Source organism: Otolemur garnettii, unplaced genomic scaffold, assembly GCF_000181295.1.
Source record: "Otolemur garnettii isolate 467f Iridium unplaced genomic scaffold, OtoGar3 scaffold00048, whole genome shotgun sequence".
In the NCBI taxonomy this organism is placed as follows: Eukaryota; Metazoa; Chordata; class Mammalia; order Primates; family Galagidae; genus Otolemur; species Otolemur garnettii.
Genome location: NW_003852443.1, coordinates 7,536,845 through 7,543,243, shown reverse-complemented (window position 1 = coordinate 7,543,243; position 6,399 = coordinate 7,536,845). Strand labels below are relative to the sequence as shown.

At 39.7% G+C, this 6,399-nt stretch overlaps 1 protein-coding gene across 3 annotated transcripts in view; it reads right to left on the bottom strand.

The window, feature by feature from the left end:
* CCDC141 (coiled-coil domain containing 141) overlaps positions 1-6,399 on the bottom strand; it is a 187,236-nt gene that overhangs the window by 31,782 nt on the left and 149,055 nt on the right. The gene's annotated exons all lie outside the window — the stretch shown is intronic.

The window sequence follows — 6,399 nt, the reverse complement described above, 5'->3', positions numbered from 1 at the left end:
CGGAATTCCTTTCAATGACAGCAAACAAATTATATTTGGGAGGGAATAAAGGCCATGCACAGCTAGAAAGAATTTAGACTTGTATTGCAGAAAAACATACCTGTCCTAGAAGATGCATGCTTTCTCAAAATGCTCATTTTGAATTCTGTATATTGTGCAAATAAGGCTTGATCTTATCTTTAACACTTCTTGAAGACCTTATCTCTAAAGCCTCAGCAAACTCATGCAGATGAAAGTTATTATACTGATGCAATTTTTGGATCTGATACATCTTATTGTTTATTCAATATGGTGAATGAAATTCTTGAATATAACCTTTAAGTTACAAACTAAAAGCAAAGATCACATAAACCAGTTTGACTGATAAATCAATAATGTTCAGAAAAAATGAAAAGGGCTATTTCAAAATGTAAAAATTAGGCCAGGTACAGTGAGTGGCTCACACTCATAATCCTAGCACTCTGGGAGGCCAAGATAGGTGACTTCCTTGAGCTCAGAAGTCTATTTCTTCTCTACTACAAATAGAAAAACTAGCTGCACATGGTGGCATGTGCCTTTAATCCCAGCTATTTGGCAGGCCCAGGCTGGATTTGAACCCGTCAGCTCCAGTGTATGTGGCTGGCGACTTAGTCACTAAGCTACAGGGGCCGAGCCTAATCCCAGCTACTTTGGAGGCTGAGGGAAGAGGCTTGAGCCAAAGAGTTTAAGGTTGCTGTGAGCAATGATGATGCCACAGCACTCCACCCAGGGCAGCAGAGCTCTGAGACTCTGATGCAAAAAAAAAAAAAAAAAATTAAAAACTACTTTTCTTTTAGAATTCAAGGCATTACTTAAAAGATCATATTCAGGTGGTATACTTATGAAATAACAAATAAAAATTTACATTCTATGGCATTCAGTTTTTTAGTATGCATGTGTTTGGTTTTAATAGATAAGGATAAATAAGGTCAATTTTATGAGATTGAGATATAAAGAGACCATATTTATAGTTCTTCACATAAAACTTTGGCAAGAGATTATTTTCTCCCAAAGTCATAATTCACAACTATAAATATAATAAGTACCACATCTGAAGAAACCAGACATTCTTGGTTAAAAAAAGTCTCAATAGCAAGTTGCTATTTAATGAGTACAAAGTTTCTGTCTAGGATGATGATAAAGTTCTGCAGGGGGATAACAGCGATGTTACAGCCATGTGAAGGTACTTAATACCACTAACACAGACATTCAAAAAGGTGAAGCTGTTAAATTTTATGTTTTGTGCATTTTACCACAATTAAAAATAAAACAAAGGGGGAAAGCATGTCACATCACTAGCATTTATCCAATGGAAGATTTTATGTTCTTATTTTTCTCTGCATATATCATACAGCCTTAGAGGAAGGAAAAGGGACTCTGTCCTCAACCTGATATCCATTGGGTTACTCAGCTTGTTGAAATGGGAGAGTTCAGTATCTATTTGAAAATTATACGGCAAATGGAGAAAACCTGAATCTCGACACCTTAATTCTAAGGTATGACATTCTAAGACTACTTTGCACGAAGACATTTAAGGCTGATACAGGATGAGTGTAGGTTTATTTCTGATTGCTTCAGACTGTGTGCACTTCCATGGAAGGTGATTTATAAAGCCAAACACTGTTAGTGACCCTGGGGGGTTGTGAAACAGGATCAGCTGCCTTCTGACACCCGAGTTCCCCTGCCAAGATGGCTGGCACTTTTTCTTTTGGTTTCGCTGGAAATCCATTTTAAATCTAAACCCCTGTTCCTTTCCTACCCCAAATCCAGGAGCACTGCAGATACAAGTATAAGGTATAGTGTGCGTGAACTACCTTTCGCAATGGAAAAATCCCGTCATGCTTAGTTCACCTTCATCTGCACTTTCCAGTATGAAAACCTAACTTCCCATCTAATCCCCACATCATGTGTGATCATACTTTTTATAAGAACCGAGTGCCACGATTTCTGGGCGGTGGTGTCATTGTTCACACAGCTGTTTCTAACTTTAGTTAGCCTGTCAACAATGGAGAATGGTGGGGATGGCTAAGACAGCTGCTCAACTTGAGCACATAAACAAACAAAAAAACCCCCAAACCCTCCAGCTTGGGATGTACCTTATTATAAATCTTTAAGTATTGTTATAACTCATATTGAAGTATCTGAAAGTCTTCAGAAAATCAGGAAAAAGATATTTTTTCTGGTGAATAATTTGATTTCCCCATCTTGCTCAGTGCCTCTGTTTGCCATAGACTAGTCTAAGTTCACATAGGTATAATCAGATAAAAATTAAGATTTAAAAATTGTAGTTATTTTGAAACTAGCAGAATGAGCAACTTCACCATATCTCCCAGAAATCCGTAGTCTCCTCCCTTGCCAGGTTTAGGAACAAACAAAAGCTCCTTTGGGATAAAGCAGAAGGGAAGAGGCTGACGACAGGTGAGGCTGACTTGCTATTCTTACTCTGGACTAAGCTGGTTGAGGCAACTTTGGTGTAAGAATGTATTTATTTGTAAATCTGTTGCTAGCAAGGCCAATTTGTGCGAGGGACATGGGACATTTTAAAACAGAATAAATGAATTTAAAAAGAAAGCCTTTCCTTGAAACTATAGCACATGTTTGACCAGAAGCTAAAGTAATTTTCATTTGTCTTCATGTCCACTTCACGAATGCCATTTCTTGCCTGCCATTTTGTCCCCCGTAGAGAAAAGCCTTCTGCTGCTCATTTTCAGTATCAGAAGGCTGTAATGCACCTCCCAGGGATGCTGCATTTGAAATCAAGACACCCAAAGACTCAAAATTTAACCCAATCATTGGTAGAATAGTCAGCCTTAGTGCTGGAGAGATTTCAGGATAAAACTTTCTTAGCCTCCTTCCAGTGGGCAACCGTCCCTCTGTCTTCTTGTGCTTGAGGCCAGGCGTGCGGCAGCAGAAAGTGGGGGAGCTTGGAAAGAGAAGAGTCGCTCCATCTTTAATTGTAGGTGGCGGCAGTTCTCCTAAATATTTCATCCATTCTTCACGTTTTGTGTCTTCATAATGTTTTAAGTTTTATTTTCTGGACATTTTAAACTTCAGCTCTCTATAATCTTCCAGAAGATTCCACTGAGTCACTTACTGATATTAAACACCAACATGCTAAAGGATTTTAACCCCATGGGATAGACACTTTCGGAACAAATTGTAATTTTTCCTATCTTCTCACATGCCATCCGGGGATGGGGCCTAACAGGCCAATGGCTGTGACTGTGAAGCCCTGTGAGTTTTAACTCTCCCTAGACTTTAAGTTTCCTGAGGACGTTTATATTCTCATGGTCTGGCCCACAGTAAGCACGTTAAAGATATTTATTGAATGAAGACAACGGAGTCTTTTTTTTTTTTTTTTGTGATCATTGAGCCAAATGTTTTACATTTATTTCACTTAATTCTCATGAAAAGTCTTTTTTTTAAATGATGAATTTGAAATGTGATTCTAGAAGGTAATTATTGTCTGTGCTATAGAACAGTGCTGTTCCATGGAGGTCACACTACTGATTTATTTAAATTGATGAATGGGTTTGTGCCTCTGGAACACAGAACTGACATATGGAACAGATACACAAAATTCTCTTCTGCTTTTTTCCTGATGGTTAAGATGTTGCTACAGTGGAGGAGTTTCAGGGGAAGGTAACATAATTATCCAAAAGCTTCTGACTAGAAAATGAATTTTGAGAAAATGATTACCAAACCGATTCTGTCGTGATTGTTCTTTTCAGCAGAGTAATTGTTTGTGACCTATAATAGGAGCCACCAGTTACAAATTTCCATTAACATCACGCAAATACAAAGATAATTTTTTTGGTCAGGTTGCAAGAAGAAAACATGCTGGATATTAACTTATTACATTTCTAAATGTAGATGTGTAAAGAATGATGTTCCTCTGTCATGTAATATGGCAGAGAATGTGTCTATGGCACTTTGCATCTGAAAGACTTATTAATATAGCCAGGGGAAAAAATATACAATGATATTCAACATTCATGCATACAAATGTATCTTTGTGTGAAATGGGTAGGAAAAAATCTCCCCACAATCTGACAGTCAGAAGATTATTTTTCTAGGAGCTAGACATGGAGAAAATGAAGTTTTACAATTTCCTATGTCTTAGTACAAAATTAAAAAAAAATATTCTTTACCCAAAGATAATCAAGAAGTGAAAGCTATCATTCTATGTGTTTAAGGAACATTTTAAAAATTATATTTAAAGCAGCATACATTATTTTGCCTTGAGGGTTCAAGTTCTTTCCTAAGGGCTTTCTGTAGAGTCAAGACCAGACAGGTTAACTACAGCATAATCAAGAAAGAAATTTTTGCCGAAATAGCCAAGTGAACTATCCTATTACATCAGATCATACAGACATAACAGATACACCAGAAAATAGGGATAGAAGAGGAAAGCATGGGAAAAGGCTACATTGAAGATGGGAACATGCCGGGGTCGAAAGGAACTAAAACTTTATGTGAATGATGGATCCTGAATTTAGCAAATGACAGGCACATTGGTGCCCCTCAGCCTGTGGCCTGAGTCTGACTCCCTGGAACGCTGAGCAGAAACTCTGTAGTTCGCTAGCAGCACACTGCTAAAATGAAAATCGTGCATGCCTCAGTTTTATCATCTGAGAAATGAGGATGTTAAACTAGACATTCTCCAAAATCTGCTATAAGTCACAGGCTCTGAACTTTCTAGAAGCACTTTAAGCACACTGGAAACAAAACAACGTGTTTTTAAATCAACTTAAAAAATCAAATGCTATGCATGATCTAGTTCCCTGTCAGGGTATCTGAGAGTATTTTTTTCTGCCAAAAGAAAAAAAAATTAGTGGAACATATGGCATTTAATTTTACATAGCATTTTAAGTACCTAAACCCAAAGACTAATAATGATAATAAATAATAATGTCTAGATGTCAAATATTACCACCACTGTGGAAATTGGCCATCTGTTTGTGCTCTGATATCCACAGTATAAATCAGAGTACACATAACTTTATTTTACTAAGGGGCACTGAAAATATTCCTTTCGATTTTTTTTCCCCATTAGGTTTGTGGTTGAAAGTCCAGAGCGAGGATGTTATAATCTGAGATCGCCACAGCATCTCTACAAAAGAAGCTAAGGCAAAAGGGACCTGAGGTTTGCAAAGGTCTTTCAAATGTGAAACTGTAAGTTACATCAAAGATGAATTGGAAGAGAAGTGGAAACTGATGGGAAGAATATCTCAATATTTAAGAGCATGCGAAAGTGATACCTGATTCCCAAATCGAACCCATGTGTGTCTAACTGCTCATTCCTGATACAGTACAGACGATTTGAGGCATCCCTGCCATGACCGAAAGGGACATCTGCTGTCCCAGCCGGCTGGCTCCAAGCACAGGCTCGCCATGAGGCAATTGCTAGAAATAGAACCCCCGCTGGAAGGGCCTGGGCAGGGAGACCCAGCTCCAGAAACGCCACAGCTCTTCAGTGTGTCGCCAACTGAGCCAGAGAGGGCCGGGAATAACCTGAGTCAGCTCCACTTGTGCTTTAGCGGATAGAGAGCTGCGCCATCTCTGCAGCGAAGGAGAATTTTGGAAAGACAAGGAGGGGAGAAGAAGGCAGAGAAGGGGGAAGGGGGCACAGACGAGGAGGTGGGCACAGAGGAAGAGGGGGGAAGAAGGAAACATAATTTGGGGGGAAGATTTTTTAGAAATCCTTTTCATGGCCACGAATCTAAATTTGGGGAGACCAGTTTGCTCTGTTTTCCAGAGCAAGGCCCAAGGTCAGTGTAAGCTGCAGTGCAGGAACTGGAAGCAGCCATTCCACCAAGCGGAAGGCCACTAGGCCAGGGCTTCCACCCCAGTGAACCCACAGGTCTCTGGCCACAGGTGACTAGCTGGGACACAGACTGTGCCCAGAAACTCCACAGTACTGTAGTCCAGAATGAGATGAAAATCCTTATCCCATGTCAGTTTCTGCTTTGTTTCTGTTGAACGGGATCCTGTGGCCACTCCTGCCATCTTCCCCTCTCCTGTTTTCCTTCCAGCCACACCCTCTGAGCCTCCACACCTGCCTGTGGTCTGTGAAGATGTGGCCTACAGGAGGGGCACTTCAGAGCTGGACTGTCATTAAAGCTTAGTGCCTCACACTTTGGCCCATTATTTAATGTTACTTGATAATATCTGACACTTGCTTGGCCTAGATTATATAAACTGGGTATAAACAAAGTTCATACTCCCCCTCCTTTTCCCCACCTCCTTCCTGATGGACTTAATAGTTTAACGGACACAGAGCATTTTCCTCTAGAGATAAATCTAGAATTATGAGTGTCTTTGTGCTCTGCTATCAATTCCCAGTCATGAATCAGAACACTTGCTAGTGTGCAATGTGAT